This window comes from Lynx canadensis, chromosome F1, assembly GCF_007474595.2.
Source record: "Lynx canadensis isolate LIC74 chromosome F1, mLynCan4.pri.v2, whole genome shotgun sequence".
NCBI classification, from domain to species: domain Eukaryota; kingdom Metazoa; phylum Chordata; class Mammalia; order Carnivora; family Felidae; genus Lynx; species Lynx canadensis.
This window is the reverse complement of record NC_044319.2, coordinates 8,694,095-8,708,078: the sequence shown is the minus strand read 5'-3', so window position 1 is coordinate 8,708,078 and position 13,984 is coordinate 8,694,095. Positions and strand designations below refer to the sequence as shown.

The window sequence follows — 13,984 nt, the reverse complement described above, 5'->3', positions numbered from 1 at the left end:
ATACAAGTTAATGTCCACTTTCTTAATTATATACCTAGTTGCTTTTCTTAAGATGTAAAAGTAAAGAAAAGCCATTTTTATAACTACAATTGAGAAAGAAGAAAGAAAGAAAGAAAGAAAGAAAGAAAGAAAGAAAGAAAGAAAGAAAGAAAGATGTAACAAGAAATGTGTAAAAACTGCACGAGGAAAATTTAAGATGCTTGTGAAAGACACAAAAGTAGATATGAACAAATGGATAGGATGACTCAACACCATAAAGAAGTCAATTCTCCCAAGTTTTGTATAAATTTAACAAATCCAGTTAAAATGCTAAAAACTCTTTTTTTTTCTTCTGATGCTAGACAAATGGTTCCAAAGTTCTATGGAAAAATAGCAAAAACCTAAAATGAAGAACAATGGGTGAGAAGTGGAGTCCGAGGTGGAGGAAGCAGCCTTACCACACATTAAAACAGACTGAGATCAAAACGTCATGGTGCAGCAGGTGAAATCCCCAACCTGGACCTCATTCTCCTCCTTCATAATTAAAAGGGAAACTAAAGAACCAACCAAGACAAAAAAATCATTAATATAAATGTCACCTTTCCTGTTTCTAAAGCACAAAAACAACCATTCAGTCTCTGGGATTGCTAGGGTTTTTTTGGTCACTTTAAGTGCTACTTTTCAGGAACTTGAAAGTTGATGGGGGGGGGGGCAGGGCAGAGCAATGCAATTACCCTTGTTAGTGTGGTGAAATATCAGACATTAATGAAGATTGATGAGGATACCGCATAATCATGTAAGTCTTTTCTGGCCATTTTTATTTTTATTTATTTTTTTAATGTTTATTTGTTTTGAGAGAAGGAGAGACAGAGCATGAGCAGGGAAGGGGCAGAGAGAGAGAGGGAGACACAGAATCTGAAGCAGGCTTCAGGCTCTGAGTTGTCAGCACAGAGCCTGAGGTGAGGCTTGAACTCATGAACTGTGAGATCATGACCTGAGCCGAAGTCTGATGCTTAACCGACCGAGCCACACAGGTGTCCGTTTCTGGCCCATTTTTAAGCATTTTAAAATGAAGAGATAAAATGTAGGATGTCATATGAAGAAATCACATAACTACTTGCATATTTTAAGAGGTTTCTAGGCCTCATTTTCTCAGAAAGAAAATATGCTAAATATATTTTCTCTCGAAGAAAATATTGTCTCCTGTGGAGAGTGTATCCCAAGTTGCAATCACTTCTTTAAAGTAGTAAATAAAGAATAGTCTTATCAGAAATTTCTGTGGTGGAGTGGAGACATTTTCCTCAGGATAACCAAACATTATATGAACATGAAATTTTTATGAAATTTATATTATTTTTATGATGATAATACCCTCTCAAACATAAAGTAAGATGTAGCTACTAGGTCCACATTCATACAAAAACTACCAACATTCTCAATATTTGAGTTAATGAAGCCAATGGCATAAGTTATTTGAAAATTGAACACCACTCTTCACAATAACAACAGCCGGAAAACAGCAGAACTGCTTGCAAAAATCGATTCAGTTTTTGATCCAATAAGAAAAAGGAGCAGTCACTTAATGTACACCAAATTTCAAAAGCACGTTATCTATTTTAGAAATGGAAAATATATGAAAAGCTATGTTGACTATGAAATATGCTAAAAAAAATATTCAGTCAAGTTCTCTGGGAATGCATCCATCCTCCTTTCTGGAGTTACTCCAGAGAGCTGTCACTGCTTCTGAGGCTGAGTGGCATTGAGACAATTTAGGTGCTTGCTCTCACATGTGTGAAAATCATGCTCTGGTCCTACCCAACACCACATCATTGGCTAAAAGGATATCAGATATTAATTCCACATGCAAAGTAATAGACTTTGGTTCACAGAAACACGTGTGCAATCAAGGAGCAACCTTCCTGTTGATGGATTTAACCTTCAAACCTCTTCTTCCCTCTTCCGTCTGTGTTCCTAGTGAGCTTACTACACATATAATCCATAATGTACTGAATTTAAGATCTGTATAGATAAAAAAGCATCATGTATCACCTCTTTTCATTATGTTGACTGAAATATGATGCTCTCGAATTTCCGTCTGAAGTCCTTCAACCAATAACTTTCCGAGTGCATCTTCCCTGGAAGCGCTGAATCGTGTTAGGTGGGGGAGGAGGGAGGTAAGGTCCAAGTTCTGACCTAAGAGAAGGGAACCTTATGCAGCAGTCCTGGGCTATGCAGAACATGAGATCTCCCTGCTCTCTGATGCCATCCACTGAACCATTAAAGGGGTAAACACAGTCTTCATTTAAAGAAAATCTGCCTCCTTTTTATCCAAAGAAGGGTAATTCTCCTTTTTCCAGGGACAGCTGCTAAGATACTTGAAAACAGATGATTAACAGCATCCAGCTTTTCTGCCTTAAGCTTAATTTCTTAGCTCTTCTCACTCTTGTACATGTTATCACACCTTCCTGCCCGCCTCCCATCATCCTACTCACGCTCCTCACAAGATGGCCAGCATTTCTAGTTAGCCCTGAGAATGCAGTGCCTGGGGTGAGGTACCACTCTCTAAGTATGTTGTGACCACTTCGGAGCATGGCAGAAGTGTGCCTTCCCTCATCTGGGATGTTACGGCTCAATTAAGTGGTTCCAAGACTATTTGATCAAGTGTAGTTTTTCAAGTATAAATGTGATGCATGCTCCTTGTAGAAAATTTTAATTACCTATCTATCAAATACCCAACAATTACTACAAATCAACATTTGGCATATTCTCTCCTAACTGCTTCTCTAAGCAGCTGTTTTTTTAAAACAAACTTAGGATCATATTAAATATAATTATATACGCATATAATTTCATTTCATATTTCAGCATAGTTTTTCTCTACATTTATTTTTGTAAGAGAGACAGAGAGAGAGGGAGAGAGAGAATTCCAAGGAGGATCTGTGCTGTCAGCATGGAGTCCAATGTGAAGTCCAATCTTACCAACTGTGACATCATGATCTGAGCCCAAATCAAGAGTCGGACACTTAACTGACTGAGCCACCCAGCTGCCCCAAATTTTCTTGACATTAAAAAAAATTCTTTGAAATGCTCATCTTGAATGGTTATATAATAGCTTATATTATGAATATACCTTATTTAACTACCTCTTATTTTTGAATATCTATGCTAGTTCAGATTTTTAGCTACCTGGATATATTTAACCACTGTAATTTTGCCTAGTTTAGGATAAATTAACTTACTGTTTTAAAAGATTTTAACTTTTTATTCATACTGCTTACTTACTTTTCAGGAATGTAATGTCAATGCACACATCTACCATAACACTTAGGAGTGATTCTCTCCCTATTGATCTTGGCAGGATTATGTAGGATTAATTTAAACTGTTTTTTTTTTTTAATTTTAATGTTTATTTACTTTTGAAGGAGAGAGAGACAGAGTGTGAGTGGTGGGGCAGGGGGTGGGGGGCGGCAGAGAGAGAGGGAGACACAGAATCTGAAGCAGGCTCCAGGCTCTGAGCTGTCAGAACAGAGCCTGATGTGGGGCTTGAACCCACAAACAGCGAGATCATGACCTGAGCCGAAGTCGGACGCTCAACTAACTGAGCCACCCAGGCACCCCGGATTAATTTAAACTTTTAAATTTCAGCCCATTTTAATGGACTGAAGAAAATCAGCATATCTTTCTTTTAAGTTGCTCTTTTTATGACTAGAAAGGCTAAACGTTTTTCCTATTTTTTTTTTTAATTTTTTTTTTCAACGTTTATTTATTTTTGGGACAGAGAGACAGAGCGTGAACGGGGGAGGGGCAGAGAGAGAGGGAGACACAGAATCGGAAACAGGCTCCAGGCTCTGAGCCATCAGCCCAGAGCCTGACACGGGGCTCGGACTCCCGGACCGCAAGATCGTGACCCGAGCTGAAGTCGGACGCTTAACCGACTGCGCCACCCAGGCGCCCCTTTCCTATTTTTAATAGACATTTATATTTTTGTGTGTGAATTGTCAGTTTAATGCTTTTTTCCACTTTTTATGTGAAGTCACAGTATTTTCCTTTCTGAATTATATATTATTTTATACATTAAGAACACTAAAATTTATTTGTCATGCTTGTTCCAAATAATTTTCAAAGATTATCTATTCTCCTTTTATTATGTTTTTAAACATAAAAACTAATTTTTAAGTTAAATTTATTTGCCACTTATCTTTGTGATTTCTTTTGCTGTCTTTAGGCACAAAAAGTTTCCCCTATCCTAACATTAACTAAATGTAAATATATTTTTAAATCAGGTTTTTGCACCTTTTTAATTTTGATTTCTTTCTTCCTTCCTTCGTTTCTTTTCCTTTCCTTTCTAAAAAAAATATGCCTTTTAAATGAATTTTATGTGTTTTGATGTGAATAATAAGGTGAAAAGTTATTTTTTCCAACTGACTTCTTTTAAGAGCATTTGTTGAATAGTCTACCTTGTGCTCATTATTATGTGATGTTTATTATATATCAAGAGCTTAAATATGCTTATGTTCATTTCAGAGCTATCTATTCTACCATTATCATAAGGTTTTATTCATTGCATATTAAAACAAACATGTGAATGATTTCCACATATACCACCAGTCTTTTAGATCATGGTTCTCACATATATGAATTATTAATTCCATTTACCTTTGGTCAACTGGAGTAGTTCTCAAGTAAGATTTTTTTCCCCCAAAACAGTTATGTGGGTGATATAGTAACATAGTTTCACTTATACCTGAGAATTTCTGTATTTTCATTGTACATGAAAGACAAATTACATATAATCTTTATTCCTTTAAATTATATACATGTTGTTTTGCTGTCTTGCAGCAGAAACAAAATTTTGATTGTATGTAGCTAGCTAAATACTTTTTTTTCCCTGCCTGGATAGTACACATAATATAAAGTGTTTTTTTTCTTGCACTTACAGAATATAGTTATAGTTAATTTTTTCTTAATTTATAGAGCTAATGAAAACAAAATTTTAACTTGAATAAGTGGATATATATGTTCTCAGTAACTTCCAAATGTAGCAATATTTTGAGAATGGAAAGGCTCATTTTAGGTAGAGTGGTAGAAAAGTTCAAATAGAAGGCCAAGAACCAGACAATCCTTAACCCTCCCACTCATTTTTGAAAATCCTTTAGCCAACATCACAGTTAATGGTATAACATGAAGCCCTTTCCCCTAAGAATGAGAATAAGACACGAGTGTCTGCTCTCACTGGTTCTATCAATGACTGGAGGTACTAACTAGTACAATGGAGAAGTCTTAAATCCCTTGCTAAATCTGGGGATGGGTGGACAGAATGAATACATCAGGAGTCAGAGAACAGGTGGGAACTGTAGAAAAGAGCACTTCAGTTAAGTCCAGCTTTATCTCTGTCCAAGCCAGGAGAGAAGGGCTTTAAGAGACTTTTGTGAGACTTTAGTATGTGTCTCCTACAGTGTCAGGGACACCATAGATTGGTGATGGCACAATATTGAAAAAATTAGCACAAGAGGCAGCTTAACCAGCCTGTGGCAACAAAAGAGAGTTGAAGTTTTGCAAATGAGTGTGCTCCTAGGGTTCAATGGGACAGAGAACATGGGCTTCCAGAGGTCCAGTTGTAGTTCAGATAAGAGAAAGCTGGATGGGTCTTCTAAGGTGCCTATCCAAGAGGTCCTCCTGGAGGGATGAAGAGACAGCAAATACAATAGTCCCCCCTTATTCAGGGCATACCCCTGAATTTCAAGACCCCCGTGGATGCCTGAAACAGCAGATAGTACTGAACACTCTATGTACCATGATTTTTTTCCTATACATAAACACGTATGATAAAGTTTAATTTATAAATTAGACACGCTAAGAGATTAACAACAATAACTAAGAGTAAAATAGAACAATTATAACAATATATTGTAATAAAATTTTGTGAATGTGGTTGCTCCCTCTTTAAACCAGCTTACTGCACTGTACTTACCCTTCTTGTGACAATGTGAGATGATAAAATGTCTACGTGGTGAGGTGAAGTGAGGTGACTGATGTAGGCATTGTGATACAGTATTAGGCTATTACTAACCTTCTGACCATCCATCAGAAGGATCATCTGTTTCTGGCCCCATGGTAGACCTTTGGGTAAGTGAAACTGCAGAAAGTCAAACCACAAGTAAGCAGGGAGTGCTGTAGATATTGCTACAACCCTAGGAGCTAAGGAAGAATTATGTAGCTAACCAGATTAGGGATCTATTGTCCCTAATCAAAGACAGCTGCAAGCAAAAAATCCCCAGAGATAGAGGTGTGGTCAGCCAAGGGCCTATACAAGTTCCCACAAGAGAAAGGTACTTTTGCACATCTCTAAACCCAGGGGTTATAAAAGCTAAGTCAACCTATCAGTCAAGTCAGTTAAGAAGATATCTGCTCCTAGCGTCTCCAGTTCCCACCACTCTATCCCTGGATGTGTCAGAAATCATGGCTAGTGAGATGGGAATAGGGAATAAGAAGCTAGATTGGAAAAGGCAGAAGAAAACAACAATTGCCTCCCTTCCCACCTCTAGGAGCCTGGAAAAAAGAAACCTCAATTTCAAATTAGATGTGTAGTTTGATTATGTCTTGCAATTGCATATTTGATCAAAATTATATTTGGGATTTACTGTAGCCCATAGGATGTTTCACCTAAGACCGAACAGAGAAGTCATGGGGTCCATACAAGTTTTTGTTTGGGTACAGAAGAACTAGCATGGTAGGATGTATTTAAAGAGGAGAATAGGAACCTAAAATAGTTACTTTACAATCACTGGCATATGTCATACCATTTTCACTCAGCGTCTTTAAGTCAAATCCAGCCCACATTTGGCTTTTGTACGTAAGAAAAAGATCTCTGTTCCCTTAAGTCTTTCTTCCTTGGGATAATCATAACTAACCAATGACTCCCCAAAGCACTATATTATAGCTCCATTAGAGATCTCATCATTTTCATGATAATTATCCTTTTAAGTCTCCATCCCACTCATCCCAAGATGAGAATTTCTCCATCACAGGGACAGCATCGTATTCATCTTTGTGTTTTTAGCCTTCAGTACAGCAAGCTTCGATACATGTTGGTGGAAATATATACCAAATGAATGGGTCAATTAAAGAAACACTCTTTTCCAATGAAAACAATGTTTTTACCTTATTCCTTTTTTTTTCTGGCCAACCACTTATCCTATTAATACAGGACTATATTTAGTATATTAATAGTATATTTAGAAAAATGTATCCCATAGGAATAATGAAATCTCATGATGTACTCGTTTGTTTAATGTGCACACTGAATACATGATCATGCATCAAAACAGCATGGGGGTATACACATAGAGTAGTACAACTAATCCTTAAAAATGGAATTCTGATTTTTTCTCCTTCTCTGAAGAATTATTTTGAATGTATTTATTCCCATCCAGGAGAAATGAATGGCAGGATTTCCCAATACTATATTCATGGCCTACAGGGCATTAGCTTCATCCTTCAAAGAGATAAAAATGCCTGCAATTCATTTTTGTGGGACTTTGGTTTTTACCACTCTGATTTCAGATGTCAAAAACCCATCCACCATATAAGGCAAATAAACCAAGTATACTGAATACAAAAGAAAACTAATAAATAGGCTTTATCATATTCTATTTCAAGGTCATGACTATACAGTGAACAAAGACATGCAGTGAAATAACCAGCAGGTTTTCTGCAAGACTGGACCTGACGTTATGCGGATAGAATTCATTTTTATCTTCTACTGTCATATGACATTGGTGCGTCCTTGTGATCAGACATTTTTCTGGGCTCATTGCTCCTGGGACATGCCCTCTATTTCACTTTAAAAAGATGTTTTTATCTGAGGTTAAAAAAAATTAATAGGATTTTTGAACAGCTTTAAGTTTACGGAAAAATTGAGCATAAAGTACAGAGATGTCCCATATGGTCTCTCACCCACCCTGTGGTTTCCCTTATTATTAACATTTTATGTGAATGTAGTACTTTTGTTACAATTGAGAAGTCAGTATTAATACATCATTGTTAACTAAAGTCAGCAGCAAACACTGGGGTTCACTCTTTGTGCTGTAATTTTATGGGTTTTGAAAAATGTAGGACATGTATCCACCATTATGATATCCTGCAGATTAGTTTCACTGCTCCCCAAATTTCCTGTGCTCCACCTGTTCACCAGTTCCTGCCTCTATCTCAAACCCTGAAAACTATGGATATTTTTCCTGTCTAGTTTTGCCTTTTTCAGCATGTCACAGAGCTGGGATCATGTAGTACATGGCCTTTTTAGATTGGCTTTCACTTAGCACTATGCATTTCAGGTTCACCCATGTCTTTTTTGTAGCTTGACAGCTCATTTCCTTTTATTGATGAAAAATATTCCAGTTTACGGACACAGTTTCCTACTGAAGAACATCTTGCTTTTTTCCAAGTTTTGACAATTGTTAATAAAGCTTCTATAAGCACTTATGTCCAGGTTTTTGTGTAGACATGTTTTCAACTCATTTTGGTAAATATATGGTAAGAGCATGTTTCATTTTGTAGGAAACACAGAATGGTTTTCCAAATTAGCCATGCAAATACTTAATATTTCACTCCATTCTCTTGTTTGCATGCTTTCTGAAAATAAGTCTGGTGTAACTGTTATCCTTGCTCTTCTGTATGGGTAAGAAGTTTCTCCCCCTCTGGCTTCTTTAAAGATTTTCTCTTGGTCTTGATTTCTGCAGTTTGAATGCAATATACTTACGCTCAGATTTTTTGGTATTAACTCTGTTTGACATTCTCTGAGCTTCATGGCTCTGTAATTTGGCACTGATTTTTGGAAATTAACAGTCATTGTTGCTTCAATCAGTCATTGTTTCAATTCTTCCTTTCTGTCTTCCTTCTCTTTCTAGTCTTCTCACTATTTATCTATCACACCTTTAATATTGTCCCACAGTTCTTGGATAGCTTGTTCTGTTTCTTTTTTGTTGTTCTTTTTTTTTTTTTTCTCTATACAATTTAGTTTTGGAACTTTCTATTGATACTTCTTCAAGCTCACTGATTTTTTTTTTTCCTTTGGCCATGTCCAGTCTATTGATAAGCTCATCAAAGGCATTCTTCATTTCTGCTACAGTATTTTTTTTTTCTATTTATAGCCTTTCCTTTTGACTTAAAAACATTTTTTAATGTTTATTTATTTTTGAGAAAGAGAGACAGACCATAAGGGGTCAGGGGACAGACAGAGAGAGGGAGAGACACAGAATCTGAAGCAGACTCCAGGCTCCGAGCTGTCAGCATGGAGCCCGATGCGGGGCTTGAACCCACAAACTGTGAGATCATCAGGTGAGCTGAGGTCAGATGCTTAACCAACTGAGCCACCCAGAGGCCCCACCTTTTGACTTTTTATTAGAGTTTCCATATCTCTGTTTATATCATACCTCTGCTCTTACATGTTGTCAACATTTCCTATTAGAAGCCTTCGCTTATTCACCATACTTTTCTCAAATTCCTGGTCTGATTATTTCACTATCTCTGCCATATTTGAGTCTGATTCTAATGCTTTATCTCTCTTCAAACTGTTTTTCTTTTGTCTTTTTCTTTTTCTTTTCTTTTTCTTTTTTTTTCTGTATCTTCAATTTTTTGTTGAAAGCCAGACATACATGATGTTCTGGATAAAAGTAACTGAGGTAAAAAAGCATTCAGTGTGTGGTTTATGTTTATCTGCCTAGGGGTTAGACTGTGTTTACTGTTTTCTGTTGCTGTAGTTATCAGAGACTAAAATTTTCCCTGAGGTTCTTGTTTTTATCTCCCCAGCTGTCTTGGGGAGACAACCTAGGCATCTTAAGATCTGAGATGTGTAGCTCCTTCCCCTGTAATCCTCTGTTGTTACTTAGCACTACTAATGTGGTGGTTATACCTGGGTGAGGGGAAGCACTGGACAGTGTATGGTTAGGTATTAGTCTTCTAGGGAGCCTGTGGCTCCTGGGCTGTAACCCTTACAAGATATTTTCCCCTCTCTGAAACTAGAGGGAAGCTTGAGTTGGTTAGGCTTTGGTAAAACCTTGGTCAGTTTGGATCTATTGCTTCTCTTGAAGGCTAGTCTTTTTACAAAGAAGAGAATGTTCTGGGCATATTTAAAAATAGTTTCTTTTCCCTTTCCTCTGTGAAAAGCAGGAAGGGGCTTTTCTCAGATCTTTGAATCTAGTCTGAATCTAGTAGAGATTCTGGAGGTAAAACTCACAAAAGTGTGGGGCCTGCCCCTAACACTGGCCTCCCCTGGAGTTGTCATTGTGAAGCTTGTCTACACTGAGCCTCTAGCAATTTGTCAATTATAGCTCAAGATTTCTTACCGCAGCACTGGGTCCTGTAGAGGTTTCTGTTCCTGGGATTTTCCCTGGTCAGTTGTGATCTCCTGTAACCGCCTGTCTGCCTCTCCAGTTTTGAGGACTGACACTGGTTTGCCCTGAGACATCATTCCCTGATGAATCTAAAAATGGTTGTTGATTTTCAGCTTTTTCCTGTTATGAGAATGGAAGTGACAACTTCCAAGGTCTTTGTATGCTGGACTGAAAGTCTTGATTCACTTTTTAAAACTATTATTGTTTTTTCTTATTATATGTTGGAAATCAAATAGCTATGTCCTGGGTTAGGATATTATAGGAAATGCATTGGAAAGCAGAACACTGCTTTCTGGCCTTGCTGAAAACAGCAGCCACATTTTGCTTATCTAGTTAATGTGTATCTAGGGGTTAGGTCCTACCTATACTCATAAATTCCTTAGACCATGTTATCTCATGGAATATTTTATCCTGTCTTAACTTGTTTTTCTGCATGCTTTCTATACGTTCTTACTGGCACGTAGCCAATACTGACATATTGTGCAATGTTTCCCTGAATGTATGCTCAATAAATACGGGAGCCTGAGAGCAGCTCAGGGAGATTTCCCTTGGCCTCCCTCTCACCTCTCTTGACTTGCATGGAGAGAGAGAGAAGACAAAATAACAGAATTTCAACATTCAGAGAACACTACTGTTGATACTTGTGTATCTATCCTTTTCAGGGATTTCTCTATGCACACATCAGCCTGTCTATGTAACAATCTGTGTATCTATCCATCCATTTTTCCAACTACCTACCTATCCACTTACTCCTCTGCAACAACCAAATAACTACCTCTGGGCCTAAGATGGTAAGACTGTATATAAAATAAATGGTTGTGGTATTATCCTTTAAAAAAAAATCTTTGCAAAGAGGTTAGAGAGGGAGAGAGCCAAAGCATAAGAGACTCTTAAAAATTGAGAGCAAACTGAGGGTTGATGGGGGGTGGGAGGGTGGGTGATGGGCATTGAGGAGGGCACCTTGTGGGACGTGCACTGGGTGTTGTATGGAAACCAATTTGACAATACATTTCCTATTAAAAAAAATCTTTGCAAACTTGATAGGTAAAAAAAAGTAAGCATTTTTCATTGCATTTTAAACATTTCTTTGACTTTTTCTCACTGATTTACAAGTTCTATATTTATTAAAGATCACTCTTTTGCTATATATAATATGGTGTCATTTACCTTGTTTTTCTCTTTTGTTTTTGTGGTGTGTATCACTTTTGAACCTAAACACAAAAAAGATTGAATTGATGGTTTTGTGTAATAAATAAGTCTGAAGGAACTCAAGTTGAACTCAAGTTGAATATAATGAGTTAGTGAAAATTATAAGTTGAATATCAAAATTATGGATGAGATGATGGAGTATTAATCATATGGAAGGTAATTTATCATCAGCATATAATGAAGTCTCCTTCTCCCATGTAATGAAAGTTATAAAATATTGAGGATAGCAAAGTACAACTACCTTCAATGATATGAAAAAAAAACTCATATGAAGATGCTTAATACAAAAGAGTGCATGTTGATAGTTTCTATAAATTGATTATTTATATAAAGATTAAAAGTAGGCAAACATCTACATTGTATGGGAAGTTACTACTGGTAGAGAGAGTAATGACTGGAATGGTCACTAGTGGGGCTCTGGGATCCTCGTAATGTTTTTTTGTTGTTGTTTTGTTTTTTGTTATTTTTTAAACTGGATGCTTGTTACATGGCTGTGTTCAGTTTGTGAAAATTCATTGATACTTATGCTTTATGCAGTTTTCTGTATGTATGTTATACTTTAATAAAAGTTTAAAAGATAACTGTCCCTTGACCTTATGCTAGGTTTCCCTACCCTTTTCCCAAGAAAATGTGCCATGTTGGTATCTCCAATAGCATATCTGCAGGAATATTTTTTTTTTAATTTTTTTTTTTTCAACGTTTATTTATTTTTGGGACAGAGAGAGACAGAGCACGAATGGGGGAGGGGCAGAGAGAGAGGGAGACACAGAACCGGAAACAGGCTCCAGGTTCTGGGCCATCAGCCCAGAGCCCAACGCGGGGCTCGAACTCACGGACCGCGAGATCGTGACCTGGCTGAAGTCGGACGCTTAACCGACTGCGCCACCCAGGCGCCCCTGCAGGAATATTTTTAATTACAGTCTTGTGCTTTATAGTTTGTGGTACAAATAATATTTCTTTTTAGTCCTGTCTTCAAAGTATAACTAGGCAACTGTGGGTTTGAAGGTGAAGAGGAAGGGTGGCACACTATATATAGCCAACTCCACTTCTCAGGGCACACATCTGACTATGCCCAGAAGTAAAAGGGCCTATATTCCCTAAATTATAGCTTTTTGGATTAACCCTCAAAGTCAGTGTTAATTAACTTGGTGGGGGGAAATCCGTTCACCATGTATACGTATATCAAATCACCATGTTATACATTTTAAAATATCTTACAATTTTGTCAGTTATACCTCAGTAAAGCTGAAGAAATGTAAAAAACAAACAAAACAAAACAAAACAAAACAAAACAAAAGTCAAATTTTTTTTAAAAAATTTTTTTCAACGTTTTTTATTTATTTTTGGGACAGAGAGAGACAGAGCATGAACGGGGGAGGGGCAGAGAGAGAGGGAGACACAGAACCGGAAACAGGCTCCAGGCTCCGAGCCATCAGCCCAGAGCCCGACGCGGGGCTCGAACTCACGGACCGCGAGATCGTGACCTGGCTGAAGTCGGACGCTTAACCAACTGTGCCACCCAGGCGCCCCAACAAAAGTCAATTTAAAGGATGTAAGCTGGATCCACAGTTGTGGAGCACAAGTTTGGTTGGACCCAGAACACCACCACCATTGTGAAAGTCTCCACTAGACTTCCTTTTTTCCTTTATGATGATTTTATTTCAAGAACCTCATTGCTCCTTTCTATTATTGGACTTCAGGCAGAATCACCAAAATCTAACCAAATAGGTCTTAGCAACTCTGAATCTTATGGGACTTATGCAGATCTACCACCTCTTCCCCCAGACGCCTTTAAACTTCATATTTTTTTTAAAGTTTATTTATTTTGAAAGAGAGAGAGTGAGAACATGTGAATACACATGTGTGAGTAGAGGAGGGGCAGAGAGAGAGGGGGAGAGAGAGAATTCCAAACAGCCTCTGTGCTGCCAATGCAGAGCCAGATGCAGGGCTCAATCCCACCAACCGTGAGATCATGGCCTGAGTCAAAATCAAGAGTTGGATGCTTAACCAACTGAGCCACCCAGGCACCCCAAAACTTCACATTTTAATAAATTTACACACACACACACACACACACACACACACGCTTCATAATACTGCTTCATACTGATTTATTTGAAGAAAAAAATGTATAGGGAGCTTAAACACATTTTCTGGAATTATGGGACTATATATAAGGAAGAAGAAAGATAAGAAAACTTCTAAATGAATTACTAATTTTCTTTGACTCTGTTGCTTCCCACAGACAAACAGTTCCTGCCTCAGAGCCTCAATTGTTACCCTTAACACAATGAGCTTCAAAATTAATTTGATGGCCCTAAAACATCCCTTAAACTATGTCACAAATCTATAACAATACACATTTCCATCTGGATGTTATGTTGTCATACTCAGCATGCCCTAAA

At 37.5% G+C, this 13,984-nt stretch overlaps 1 protein-coding gene across 1 annotated transcript in view; it reads right to left on the bottom strand.

Moving 5' to 3' along the window:
• RGS7 (regulator of G protein signaling 7) overlaps positions 1-13,984 on the bottom strand; it is a 521,139-nt gene that overhangs the window by 64,514 nt on the left and 442,641 nt on the right. The window lies entirely within an intron of this gene.